The 15,491-nt window shown below is 41.6% G+C and overlaps 1 pseudogene; it reads right to left on the bottom strand.

Annotated features, from left to right (window-relative positions):
- Window positions 1-13,265: 13,265 nt before the first annotated feature.
- Window positions 13,266-15,282, bottom strand: LOC107592798 (rRNA methyltransferase 2, mitochondrial-like; annotated as a pseudogene).
- Between the last annotated feature and the right edge of the window lie 209 nt (window positions 15,283-15,491).

The following is a 15,491-nucleotide window of genomic DNA, read 5'->3' as shown; positions in this document are numbered from 1 at the left end:
CTTCTTCTGTTTTCTGACATGTTCCTTCTGAATATTAAAAAAAACAACAAATTTATTCCTGTTATGGAAAAGCTGAAGTGTCACATGATCCTTTAGAAATCATTCTAATATGCTGATTTGCTGCTCAAGAAATATTTTTTTTGCTCAAGAAGTTGTGCTGCTTAATATTTTTGTGGAAACATACATTTTTTTCAAGATTCTTCAAAAGAAATATTCAAAAGAACATAATTTATTTGAAATCAAAATCTCTCCTGTCACATTTGATTACCACAGCCTTGTTAAAAGTATTTTTTTTAAATACTGACAGCAAAGTTCTGAACTCTAGTATATACACTGTTGTATAAAAGCAATATCATTCTGTTGTACTTAATATCAACACAGCTGTAACTACCTGCAGTCAACCCATGCTTATATTCAGTGTAACCGTGCTCTTGCCCGTGAGCTATTGCTTAAATGTGTCCCAAAGGCTTCCTCAGCCATTTGAAACTTGTCATTCAATCATTCCAAATCCTGTCAAAATAATCTGTTTGATTCATTTTCCCATTCAATAGACCTTCGTGACAGACATGCGAGAAGAAAACTCTCTGAGAAAACATTCTAATCTCTTTCCTCCAGACCCACAGAAAACAGTTTTGTGTTCATTCAGCACTGGAAGGTGCAAGTATCTGTTCATATCGGAGGGGTTCGTTGTCAGCCTCTGCAGCTTTAAACTTCATATAGACAGCCACATTGCACAGCCTCTGAAAATATCTTAGCTGGCACTCCATCAAATGTTTTTAAGCATATCTTTATTTGTATATCACCAAACAAATCAAGTTTTCAGAAAGTTAACTTTATTTCCGTTGGGTTTGTTTGCATTCTTTGCCAGAAGCCATAAGATTAAAATGCTGATCTCGTATTCTCATAATTACATTTTAGGAAGTATACATAGTCTCTGCATATAATTTCTCTTCCTTAATTGACTGATATTTACATACAAGCCACCAGCTGTCCTAACAAAAGTAAATAAACCTGAGAGTGCACCATCCCCCTGGAACACTCTTGGAACAGATTCATTTAATATCGAATCGTGCAATTCTCACCTGTGTAAAACAGCACAGCAACTGCCAAGGAATTGCTTGATTAAATACAACTATACTTTAACTTTTATTGCCATGGGAGTAGTATCAAATGTGATCAAAACACTAAAGAAGGGAATTAGTGGAGGAAAAATAGTCTTTAACTCTGCTTATGGTTTTACTCACTGTTACTTGCTTTAATGGCGGATGTGTGTCTACCTTTGAGTGCAGGTGAGGACACGTTCGAGATGCATTCGGTGCAGGTCGAGCTGGAGGCCGTGGAGAAGCAGATCCGGGACCTGATGGCAAAGCAGACCCAGCTGAGAGCGCGGAGAGCCGCGCTGGAAACATCCCAGGCTGACGCTCACAAGTCCGAGGTAAGTATACAGCGCGCTGCTAACTCTCCCACCACCTCTAATCATCCCAACATGAGAGACAAGCTGTATTTTATTGGGTCATTCTCAAATTTGCTGGAATAACCATAGCCTGTTTCTCTAAATTCATAAATACATGCAAATTCTGTTATATGGCCTACAAATTGCATTGTAACGCTTATTCAGACTTCAAAATCTCTAATTTTTGTGTCTAATCTGATTGCAACAAGGATATTTACTATGTTAATTCAAAGAGTGTTTATTCATGCAAAATGTGTTACCCGGTGCAGTGTGTTAATTGAGTAAAAGTATAGACACATTATACATTTTAGTTACCATTAAGGATGAGCTACGTACAGTAAATGCTGGTAATTAATGAATTGTGGTTCCCATTGACTACCATTTTACGGACAAAAAATACAATGGAAGTCAGTGGGTACCGAAACTGTTTGTTTTCCAACATTCTTTAAATTGTCTTCTTTTGTGTTCAGTAGATGACAGAAAGTCATACAGGATTGGAATGACATGAAGGTGAGTAAATGATAACAGAATTTTCATTTTTGGGTGGACTATCTCTTTAATAATCCTCGGTTTCTAAATTATGAGTGTGAATTTGAATTATGGATGCTACATTTAGATTTATCATTTAGAGATGATAGGAGATTGGAAATAGAAAGGAACGTCTCGGTTACGTATGTAACCCTTGTTCCCTGAAAGAGGGAATGTAGAGACGTCACATCGGTGACCGACGAATTGGGATCTCGCTTAGAGAGACCAATCTACTTTGAATGTAAACTAAACGAGCCAATGCACATTGGCATGCAATGATTGCATCGAGCTGCCGCTATTCGCAGTGCGAGTATAATTAAGCAGTGGGTGCAATGCATACTCAGGTTATCGCTGAGGAGCTGAGCCGGTGATCTGGCCGCTTAGTGGTGGTACAGCAGCTGTGGCGATGGGACGTGATGTCTCCGTTCCCTCCTTCAGGGAACGAGGGTAACATACGTAACCGAGACGTTCCATTTCAGTCGGTCACTCTCGACATCACGTCGGTGACCGACGAATTGGGATCCCTACCAAAGCGCCATGGATACTGCCCTTTCCAGTGTCCTGTGCGAGCCTCCTGCACCCCCCTTTTTGGTGTAGGCCCAGTAGCCCCTCACTGCAGAACCCAAGATCCAGGGGGCGTGGTTGGATCCACATCTAGGGGGTGGAGATTGGTAGATTTAGGGGTGGAGATGGGTGGGTTTAGGGATCGGGTAGGTTTAGGTACATGTAAGGTGGGAGGAGTTGGATCTGGATCCAAACACGGCCCTTGGATCTTGTGTTCTGCAGTGAGGACCATCACTGTAGGCCGGGGCTCGCAACAAGAAGACCAGTCACTGTTGTCATAGCACTACCCACTCAGTGAGATTGGATAACACTAGGAAAACTTATCCATTCCCCTTGGAACATGAATGTTGCGGAAGCCCCATCCTTCCCGAAGGAGGTTTCGGAAGCACTTACACATATGAAAACCGTTTAGGTGCATATGGAAGATTTAGAGGTGAGGAGAGGAGAAAGTCTGCCAGGGAAACATGGGCTCTGAGGCTATACCGTGGACTTTACACATATGGGATCCGCTTAGGTCGCTACAAATGGAACCCAGCCCTCTTCCAGTTCTCAAGGATTCATCGAGTGAGGGCCTGGCGCCTGACGTTCCGCCACGTCTGGCTGCCGAGGGGATGGAGGAGCTCGACAGGGTATACAGTACGGATTCTCTGGAGTGGTTTTAGCAAGCCGACACTAAACCACGGCCTCTCAGGGCTTCAACACGTTTGAGATGAGAACACAGGAGGATACCGCCCCACATGAAGGCTGTAGAATATAGCGAATGTGTTGGGGGTCGCCCAGCCTGCAGTTCTACAAATGTCTGTCAGCGAGGCACCACGAGTCCATGTACAATCTTAAAGTGCGGATGGGACAAAGCAAAGCTAGGGCTGGGTCTGCCTCCTCCGGGGGCAGTGCTTGTAGGTTCACCACCTGAACCCTGAAGGGAGTAGTAGGAACTAGAGACCTGCACTCCTGTGGGAGTACCACGAGACCCAACGCAACAGGATGCGGCGCGGGACAACTCTTGATGGGCGAGTGTGGGTGGGAAGAGACTCGTGTGTGTGCGGGATGCGGGAGAATAAAATGATTTGTGGGACTCCCGCAAAATAGAAATTATCTAAACATAACGTATATAAAACGTATAAATTGTTATTTATGTGTTGCACAAAAGCAAAAAGAACAGCAAATAACATTAAAATGAGAGTTTCTATTTCTAACACGTGTTTAAAGGGTTGTGCAATGTAGGCAATCACAGACTCAGCTGTTGATTTCTGGAACGCAATGGCCAACCAGAGGTGATTAGTTAGAATCCACTCAGCGCATTGCTGAAATTGCGTGCTCACGAATCGTCTAATTTTAACACACGAAGTGTAGACATTGTGAAAGATTCATTGTGCATATGTTCATTGTGTTATAACAGAGCTTTATGAGATCGCGATGAACTGAGATGTCAGCTTTTAGATAAAGGAAGCTGCTCGCATTCTGCCATGTCAAACCATGCACACAGCAGCCCATGCTTGCTTTTCTGGTAAAAAATAACAGTGGTTTGTAAATGTTGATGCTTAGCCTAAATAACAAATATTTTATCGGGAGCATTTATGTTGGGTTTTGTGGATCTTAGGAGATGTTACAGAACCCTTTAATGTAAATTTCTTTGATGTGCTGAAAAATAAAATCTATATAGATTACTTTTATGCTGGCTTTTGCGGGCGGGAGCGGGCCCAGATAAGATATTTTTCTGCGGAGGTCTCTAGTAGGAACCTTGGGCACATAGCCAGGCCGGGCCCTCAGGGTTACCTGGGAGTCAGCCAGCCCAAACTCTAGGCACGATTCGACGACAGAAAATGCGTGCAGGTCCCCTACCCTCTTGATGGAGGCCAATGCAACCAGGAGCAGAGTCTTAAACTTTAGCTCGACTGACTGCAAAGGCTCAAATGGGACCCATCATGTAGTGCTTCGAGCACCAGAGACAGGTCCCAAGAAGGTACAGAGGGAGGTTGAGGAGGGTTCAACCTTCTCGCTCCCTTAAGGAACCTGATGACCAGGTTTTGCTTCCCCACCGTTCTCCCCTCCACGGGGTCGTGATTAGCAGAAATAGCAGCGACGTAAACTTTATGGGTGGAGGGAGACAGCCTTCACTCCAACACTTGCTGCAAGAAGGAGAGCACGACTCTGATCGGACATCTTCCGGGGTCCTCTCGACGAGAGGAACACCACTCGACGAACAGGTTCCACTTCAAGGCGTAAGCGTGTCTCATAGACGGTGCTTATGCCAAAGTGATGGTGGAAGTGATGGTAGCCACTACCTCTTGGGGTAGGTCACCTAGAACCTCTGCGTACTGTCCAGGGACCAGACATGAAGTTTCCAGAGGTCTGGACGCGGGTGCCACAGGGTGCCCCATCTCTGAGTCAGTAGATCCTTCCTCAGAGGGGCTTCCTGGGGCTGTCACAAGGGGCATCAGTTCTGGGAACCAGATCTGAGTGGGAGTGAGCCAGTTCCTGCATGAGGCATGCTGTCTGTTCGACCGAATCCAACTCCATACCGAGAAAAGAGATCCTCTGTGTCAGGGAGAGTTTGCTCTTTCCCAGTTGACCTGAAGGCCCAACTGGCTGAGGTGCGAGAGCACCAAGTACCTGTGTATCGCATCCTTCTCCAGTAAGACTGCGATCTCTGCACGCAAGACAGGGGCATCTGCAGCCTTCACCGAAGTGAAGTGGACGCCCCTTTGAAAGTCAGCAGGAAGACTGGCAGACAGAAATCAGCTTGGAGAAAATCAACAGCAGTTCAGAGTATGAAAAGACAATGCAGAAAAGCTGAGCGGATGTGGCAGAAGACGAAACTTGAAATACACTATAGCATATATAAAGACAGCCTTCGTACTTTCAATGTGGAACTAGGCAAAGCTAGACAGTCATTCTTCTCAAACCTTATAAACAGTAACTTAAACAACACTCGCACTCTTTTTGCTACTGTTGAGAGACTGACAAACCCCCCAAATCAGATTGCCAGTGAAATGCTGCCACAGGGTGCCCCATCTCTGAGTCAGTAGATCCTTCCTCAGAGGGGCTTCCTGGGGCTGTCACAAGGGGCATCAGTTCTGGGAACCAGATCTGAGTGGGAGTGAGCCAGTTCCTGCATGAGGCATGCTGTCTGTTCGACCGAATCCAACTCCATACCGAGAAAAGAGATCCTCTGTGTCAGGGAGAGTTTGCTCTTTCCCAGTTGACCTGAAGGCCCAACTGGCTGAGGTGCGAGAGCACCAAGTACCTGTGTATCGCATCCTTCTCCAGTAAGACTGCGATCTCTGCACGCAAGACAGGGGCATCTGCAGCCTTCACCGAAGTGAAGTGGACGCCCCTTTGAAAGTCAGCAGGAAGACTGGCAGACAGAAATCAGCTTGGAGAAAATCAACAGCAGTTCAGAGTATGAAAAGACAATGCAGAAAAGCTGAGCGGATGTGGCAGAAGACGAAACTTGAAATACACTATAGCATATATAAAGACAGCCTTCGTACTTTCAATGTGGAACTAGGCAAAGCTAGACAGTCATTCTTCTCAAACCTTATAAACATGAACTTGGGAGGATGCCAGGCGAACTGAATCGCATAGCCGAGTCTGATGGTCTGAAGGAGCCAACGAGACAGACTGGGCAGCGCTAGCCAGGCTCCCAGATACCGTACAAGTGGCAACAACGGAACCACCACCAGTGGGGCAGCGAAGAGGAACGCAGGCTGGTCTGAAGTGGGGTCTGAGTGTGTGCACCACTTACCTGCATTCGAACAGAGGGTACGTGAGTAGCACATTTGATAGCACTCTCGAACCACCTACTGCTGCTCACTGGCGAGAGAGGAGGGTGAGTGTGATCTGAGACTGGACCATCCACAGCTCCCCATCCCCTCTGGGGACCCAGAGATAGAAGAAATTGCTCTTTTGCAGAGGTTTTGGGTACCAATGATCGTGAAGTCAGTGGCGGGGAAAAAATAAAAAATAAAGATTCTCCGCCCGGCCCTCCTCCGGGGGAGGGAGTGGTGCTTTACCATCTCCCGAAGAGCAGCTCCCTCCATCTCTGGGTCGCCCGTCTCAGGGTCTCTTGCTCTTCCACTTGCTGCTAGGTTTGGCAGGGGCTTGGACAGGCGGGACGGCTGCCCTGCAACCGGCTCCACGGCACTGCTTGGCTGAAGACTGCTGCGTGGGGGCGGAGGCAGGGGGCTGACCTTGACGACGAGCAGACTGAGGCACTGCCGCCGATGACCGGGTGGAGGCAGCAACTGCCAGCTGGGGCAGGATGTGATTGATGGCCTCGGTCTGCTTCTGTGTGGCGGAGAAATGCTGGGCGAAGTTCTCCACTGCGTCGCCGAACAGGCTCGCCGGGGACACAGAAGTGTTTAGGAACCGAGTCTTGTCGGTCTTCCTCATGTCAGCTAGACACAGCCAGAGATTGTGCTCCTGGACAACCATCGTGGACATTGCACAACCCAGAGACTGCGCAGTGACCTTCGTCGCACGTAGCGCGAGGTCAGTAGCAGTGCGGAGTTCCTTGAGAACTTCCGGGTCGTGACCACCCTCATGCAGGTCCTTCAGTGCCTTGGCCTGATGAACCTGCAATAATGCCATGGCGTGTAAGGCAGAGGCAGCTTCTCCACAGCCCCCATAAGCACTGCCGATCAGGGCCGATGAGTACCTACGGGCCCAGGAGGGGAGCGACGGCTTGCCCCGCCAGGGGGCAGCGGTATTTGGACACAATTGCATCGCAACCGACCACTCCACGGGAGGGAATTCCGTTTACTCCCGCACTGCAGGGTGGTGAAGGGGGACGAGGCACCAGAGTGGGTTCTGGCAGTGAAAGGTGCCGTCCACGACCCAGTAAGCTCATCATGCATCTCCGGAAAGAAAGGCACCGGGGTGGGGCCCTGAGAACCAATGCGAGCCACCGCGAGAAACCAATTGTCCAGCCTAGAGGGTTCAGGACACGGTGGAGGCTTCTACTCGAGCCCAACCCTCTCGGTGGCCCAGGCAAGCATCCGGATCCGCATCCAGCATTGCTGGCCACCCATTAGGCGGTAGTGCTGTTGGATCATCCTCTCCAAAAAGGTCTGGCTCATCCTACGATGCAGCGATCGACATCCAGTCATTGGGGGGAGCGCCGAAGGATACAAGTGGTATCGCACAGGTGGGTCCAGCCTCTTCCTTGGGCAGCTCCACTGGCTGTGAAGTGCCGGTGGAAGGAGGAGCCCTCGAAGGTTGGTTCCTCGGAGGGGAATTTCTCACTGTCACCGTAAGACCAGTCAGGTGACTGCCAGAAGTAGAAATTCAATGAAATTCACTATATCACACAACAGAGGAATATAATTTGTGCAATAATTATATAATTGTAAATAATTATGCATATTTATCCCCTAATTAGGAGAATACATTTTTCTCAACTAGCTTAATTAGACATATTTCACTAAATTATATTCAATATTGTCAAAATAATTGTCGTCAATTGTTTGTCCTACAGCACCACAAAATGTTCACCATTGTATTTTTTAAACCATTTTAGCAAAATGAACATTTATATCAGAATTTTAAATGTTGACTATATAATATATTGAGCTAGATACACACAAATATAATAGTTTTTCCTCAATCAATTTTATTTATCCAACATAAGGTCAGTATTCTCAAAACAATTAACAGTCATCCAAACATTTATTTACAGGAAATACTGACATCAGTGATATTGGATTGTTATCTATTGGTTACACATAGACACCTCTTAAAAATAAAGATTCCAAAAAGGGCTTTTGACAGTGATGCCATAGAGTTCCTCATAGAACATTACAGTGAACAATTCTTAAAAACAACCATTTCTTTCTTAGTGTGAAGAACACTTTAATAATCTAAACAACCTTTTTCCAGTAAAGAACGTTTTGTGCAATGGAAAGGTTCCATGGATGTTAAAGTTTCTTCATGGAACCAAAGATGCCAATAAAGAACCTTTATTTTAATAGTAAAGAATGTCATGGAAATCTATGTGTTGCATACTGCAGAAAAACAAATATCCACAAGAAGTCAACTTCGAAAAGCCCATAAACATGTTCCTGCCACTGAATATACATATGAAATCTCCATATCACAGGTTTTTCAGATGCATCTAAGAAAAAATGGTGTGAAAGTTAAATCTTGACACCCATATCAGGCCTCTGCTATTGCTTGAAGAAGAATTAATCACAGATGATGATACTTGGTCTTTGTTGACATTGACTGACCAATGACATTCCCTTTTCTTCTCCTTTTTCTTTTTTGTTGTTACTGAAGTCACAGTATCTGTTGACACTGAGCTGAACCCTCTGTCCAACCATGATTCATAAAATGGTCACTTAGAGTGACTCTCATCTTATTTGAGACTCTTCTCTGCTGTCCATCTCTCACTAACTCCTCTTTTGCTTTTTCCTCCATCTATTCTCAGTGCTACACAACCTTCTTCTTGTTTCTCCAGTGTATTCCCTTGTTTCTTTGCTCTGGGTGGTCACTTTTATGGAAAGAAAAGGTATGACTGAACAATTTAGTAAATTGCATTTCCTGTGCTGTGTGTATTACAGCAGAAATCAATACAATGACATTTGACAACATGATGTGCACTTGAGAATATGGCTTCGCTTTAGTTTTGTGTTACCTTTTGGCCAGCATGAGCCTTGAGTTGGAAACTGATGTGTAGTGTGCCAATAAATCTTTAATTTGTATTGAACGATAATTTACTTCCTGTTTAGAAGAATTATGAACAGATGACAGTTTTGAGTGTATTGGAAATTCATCTTATTTTGGAGAATTATGTAAACTTGGATAAACTGATAAAATAGGAAAAACTGCAATAATAAACATCAAAAGTCTATAAATTTTTTAATTAATGTTTTAAGGTTTTTGTACTGTTAATCAATCCAAAATAAAATATCAGCTCTGGAATGTAAATTAGCAAAACTGAATAAGCTAAATTATCAACACATATGGAAAACTATATTTTGTATTTTATAGTTTTTAGAAATAAATTAATACTTTTTAAGAAAGGATGCATTCAATGGATTAAAAGAGAGAATAGAGACATTTTCAATGTTGCAATAAATAAATAAATGCTGTTCTTTTGAACTTTCAATTCATCTAAGGATCCTGAAAAAATGCACAGTTTCCACAAAAGTATTAAGCAGCACAACTGTTTTCATAAAAATAAGAAATGTTTCTTAACTGAGCACAAAATCAACATATTAGAATACTTTCTGAAGGATCAAGTTTATTGTAAACTGTAATCATATTTGGCAATATTACTGTTTATTCAGCCTCGGTGAGCATAAGAGAATTATTTCAAAAACAATGATATCGACCCCAAACTATTAAACAGTTGTGTATATTAATATTTTTAACCCACATCCCTACAGAGAGTAACAACATGTGAACAGTTAAGAGTTTGTCCAGGCAAAACATTTGAGGTCCCTTTATGTTCTTCGATGTATTAGTAGCCTGCTCTTCAATTCAGACCTCAGGTTTTCAATATAAGTGTTCAACTCCTGAGGCTTAAATGGGCATTGCTGAAATGATTTATACTTGGAAATTAAGTGTTCTTCTGCATGCTCCAAAAAATTTAAATGATTGATTAAATATAATGAAATATAAATTTATGTTCCTGGCAGTACTATTAATTCTGTGCATTTAATAACATGTTTATGGGCAATTCATATTTAACAAAAGTTACATGAATCCCTTTGAATTTTATTTATTTACAACTTTAATTCTACAGCCTTAAATTTGAATTACAAAATACTACCTAAATACACATTCAATTCGAAATCCACAAGTGTAAAGGTATGTTCAATGAATTCTTAATGGTGCACAACCTTAAAAACTTGAGTAAAAAGTTTTGCCAAAAGTTTTTTGCTATCCAACTCTAGATTCAAGCCTGTCAAAATGTTAGACAGCACATTATTACAGTGAACTGGAGTGCCTGATCGCTGACCTTTAAGAGAATTTGAGATGGTCCAGGAAACCAGAAGGACGTGGGTTAACAGCAATGAACCTTAAAGAAAGTATAAAGGGGGGGGGGACTTCTAAAATCAAGACGATAACTTCAGGGGGCCAAAAAAAAAAAAGCTATTATAAATGCTTGATCACTTGTATTTCCATATCACTCAAGTGTGGCTGAACCCCTGCAGACACTAGTCTCCACTTTTATAACCGTTAACAGGCATATAAGACTAAGCTCTCAAATAAATTCCTTAATCTTCCATAATGAATTCTCCAGGCTCTTTTGACATGTCACTGACGCAGGAGTGGAGTGTCCCTCAAGCCTACGCCTTTGATACACGTCAGAGCGTTCAAAAACCACAGCATTCAAATTGACCGAAGCGGCATACAGTACATTAAACATGTTGCTGACACAGGAGCTCAGATTAAAGAGTGCGGTTGCAAGAATTTCCATACTGTAGCTCAGTCGAATATGAAAGCGCCAGATCTGCAGGCAGAATTCATTTAGGTATGTTTGAGTCTCTCAGCTGAAGATTCCCTGAGCTTGAGATTAGAGCAATCCAGAGTCGAACCTGACATTCTTTTTCTAGTGCTTTCAAATCAAGCCTGCAGCCTACAGTTTGAGCTATACTTAAAAGTTTGAGGAGTTCTAGCATTATTGGCAAAGCAGTGTATAACCATAAAACTCTATGAGGCTTCAGTGATAAATGTACTCTGATCTAACCTCTATGAATCATTAAACCCCATTTTATTATCTCTAATGTTTCTATTCCGCATATTACCAAAGGTTAGGTCTAAACTCTCCATGCAGCACAAGCTGGATGTCATTCACAGCTGGACTGTAGAAAGCGAGTGTCTGAGATAATAATGTGTCAGGCTAATATCTGCTAGACTGCATTGCTACAGGGACAAAGGATTCTCATTAGTCATACTGTCTATAAGACACGTATCCATCCTCTCTGCAGCTCCTCGGCTTATAATGAGAGAATGATTGCATCTTAGTTTCCACACAGCTAGAAAAACTGATTTTCGGTATTGCGTAAACAATTTAGCTTTCCGGTTAGGGAAAAGCAAAATTAAAGTGTTGTCAAATAAGCCACACTTCAAGAGTTTGCTAAAATGCAATTGACAATGCTGGATTTTTAACTCCTGAGCACTCGACTCTCAAACGGTCTGGAATAAAATGTCCCCAGTAACAGCCGGTCTACGCTGTCTCTTCACACTGCTGGGGTGTGTGTGAGAGAGTCCGAGTCCAAATATTAGTCTGCTGCTTTCACGCTGACAACTCAAGAGCGCCATCTTCTGACAAGCTGACTATCTTCCAATCCAGCGTTTCTTGCACTTTTTTAGGTGGCGGAACTCTTCAAGAGTAAAAACTAAATTGCAGGGTAGCTAACATCCCAATCTCATTAGGATAGTGAACCAGAGCGCCGAGGCCCATTAGGCTGCCTTAATGACTGAAAATATTTAAAAATCATACAAATTAAGCTTTAAAATCAGCTTCAACTTTGGCAGTACGTGGGAAAGGAGACCATAGGCCTTTTTTTTTTTTTGAACGGATGTCAATGGAGGAGAGGCATTACTACGCTGAATAAACAGCTTTTTAGAGGAAACAGCTTATCATTTAATGAATCGACAGCCTATCGGCTAATCTTCAACATGTTTTACACTAAACAATACTTTTGGATTGAACTATTTTTAGAGTTTACACTGAAAAAAATTACGTTTTGTAAGAGAAGTCACTGACTTTTTGCGACAGGTGGGTGGGATGGATGGATGGATGGATAGATAGTCATTTATAACCTATTAGATTGTTAAATATTTAAATTCTTTAAAAAATCAAATATGCCGCTACCCTGACTAAGGTCTATCGAAGGGAACACAAACTTAAATTATTATTGTTACAATCTATTAATTCATTGTTATGAATTGGTGCTTTTATGTCAATTATAATTGTTTTATAATTTATTTAATCTCACTTGGAATCCTTCACAGACCACCGTTTCTGAACCACTGATCTAATCCATCAAATCATATACAAGTAAATATTTCTCCTTTTTTTAAATTATACTCTGTGCTTTTGTGGGGATTTAATTATTAACAGAAGGAAACAAAAAATACATTATAAGTGAGTGAGTGAAGTGACATGTGGCCAAGTATGGTGACCCATACTCAGAATTAGTGCTCTGCTTTTATCCCATCCTAAGTGCACACACACAGCAGTGAACACACACACGGAGCAGTGGGCAGCCATTTTTGCTGCGGCACCCGGGGATTCGGTGCCTTGCTCAAGGGCACCTCAGTCATGGTATTGAAGGTGGGAGAGAGAGCTGTACATTCACTCCCCCCACCTACAATCCCTGCCGGTACAAGACTCGAACCTGCAACCTTTAGGTTACGAGTCCGACTCTCTAACCATTAGGCCACGACTTCCCCTTTATAATTATGTATTACTCACTAAAAAGCTATTTAGATGCATGCCCATCATGTCTTTATAAAATGATTTGAAATAACCATTTTAACACTGCAGAAAGCATATGCAAATCTGACTCAACATAATGATATATTTAACACCTGAATCGAATTATTCTGCTGTAGCATTTATATCCAAGGTCTGTATTGAGTTTCTGGTTTCTAATGCACTGAATCTTGTTGCAGGCAAGTTTTTGGTTTCTTTCTTTATTTATTTTTAATACATAATAGGAACAAAACTATTTTCTTTTATAAAATATATATATAGACATAAAATATAATATATTAAAAATAAATTTGCATGAAAAAGACTTCATCCTATATCATTTTGAACATCCTCGCCAGACAGAAAAGCTCTGCTGACTCCTTCCTGCTTGCTCTTGGTTTTACAGTTCTTACATTTTGAAACATTGAGGAAAGCCTCTGCTGGAGCTTACGGGCCAAAGCTCCATCCCAGTATTTACAAATCAAAGAGCCCCCGGGGCGCAAAACCTTGTCAGCTAAGTCCAACACTGATAGACACATGGTGACCAATCTTTCATGATCCAGTTCCCTGAGCCCACTGGCATTGGGGGCCATGTCACTGAGGATGACATCTGCTCGAGCTTCAGGGAGGAGCCTCTCCAGCACCATGTGAGTTGAGGGCTCAGTGATGTCATGATTGGACAGCAACTGAGCTCCATCCAAAGGGGTGATGTGTAGTATGTCTATTCCTATTACGCTTCCTTTAGGAAGATCCACACCTGGAATGAACAAAGGTATGTTGTTCATATCCTCATCAGCTATGAAAAAACTGACACCTAAACCAATATTTAACATAAGAGTTATAGGTTATAAATATGAGTATCTATCTATCTATCTATCTATCTATCTATCTAAATCTTAAAAAGTGGATGCTCATATATGCTTGATATTAGTTCTGTAGACATGTATAAATTGTACCTATGTTTGAATTACTTCAAAATAATGTTAATAATAATATCAATATTATTATGATTAATAATAATAATAATGATTGGGTTGGATAGTTAAGAAAAGACACAAGTGTACAGGATGCATGTAATATATATATATTTTTTTTTTTTCACTACAGATTCTCATACTTACATGTGTGGCAGTTCATAATCTTAATGACTTTACCATTACTCTAAAATTTTAAATAATAACTACAGAATATAATGATAAAGTAGGTGTATTCAAAAGGTTTGACTGGTAACATGTGCGTTCTACACAATTCAAAAGTCAGTAAGATTTTTGTTTTATGTTTTCAATAATGTTAATAATAATATCAATATTATTATGATTAATAATAATAATAATGATTGGGTTGGATAGTTAAGAAAAGACACAAGTGTACAGGATGCATGTAATATATATATATATTTTTTTTTCACTACAGATTCTCATACTTACATGTGTGGCAGTTCATAATCTTAATGACTTTACCATTACTCTAAAATTTTAAATAATAACTACAGAATATAATGATAAAGTAGGTGTATTCAAAAGGTTTGACTGGTAACATGTGCGTTCTACACAATTCAAAAGTCAGTAAGATTTTTGTTTTATGTTTTGAAAAAAGCAAGTCTCTTATGCTTAGAAAGGCCGTATTTATTAGATCAAAAACTCGAGTAAAAACAGGAATATACTGTTCTTTAAAATATCTGTTTTAAATTAGAATATATTTTAAAATGTAATTTGTTCCTGTGATGCAAAGCTGAATTTGAAAACAGCATTTATTTGTACAAATAAGTGTCTTTACTGTCACTTTGGATCAATTGAATGCATCCTTGCTGAACAAAAACTATTCATTTCTTTCAAAACAAACAAAACGTTTTAGCTGTAGTGTATGTATCCTAAGATGGCATGCATAGACCTCATGATGTGATGTTTTCAGCAGCTGTTGAGTTGACTCTCTGGACTGCGACTTGACTCCATGCACCAGGAGCAGCACCACAATCTATGACACTCAAACCAGGTTTGAGAAGTCTGTATTTGTCATCTATCTCGATCAGTTTAAAGGCACTTCTACAGCGGTAATTCTGTGCGTGAGCAGCTTTAACGAAAGGGTCACTGATCTGCCGCAGCAGCCATCTCTGCTCGGCAGCACTCTTCCCCTTCATATGCACAGGCGTCTTCTTTAGAGAGACCGCTGACACGTGAATGCACGACCTTTGGATACATTTCCACATCATTTACAAAGAAGTGATCTGGAGAGATTACATTTAGATCTTAAGTACATGAAAACAAGGAGACACATGGGCGTCTATGGTGTCCTCGTGATATCAAAGACGTGCAAAGTCTTTCTAATCATTTAATTACGCATTTTTGTGCTTTATTTGTCTGTATGATATATTATTAATTAGATTAAATGGATTTATGTATATATCAGTTAGTGACCATTTCACTGTTATAGACGGTCATATTTGAGTTTTTCTGTTTAATGATTGCTTTCGGTATCCGTCGAGAATATTTGACAGGTGCACACTCCGAATTATGA

Source organism: Sinocyclocheilus grahami, unplaced genomic scaffold (assembly GCF_001515645.1).
Source record: "Sinocyclocheilus grahami isolate Dianchi unplaced genomic scaffold, SAMN03320097.WGS_v1.1 scaffold9.1, whole genome shotgun sequence".
NCBI classification, from domain to species: Eukaryota; Metazoa; Chordata; class Actinopteri; order Cypriniformes; family Cyprinidae; genus Sinocyclocheilus; species Sinocyclocheilus grahami.
The sequence above is the reverse complement of the archived record's forward strand: the minus strand, read 5'-3'. Positions and strand labels throughout refer to the sequence as shown.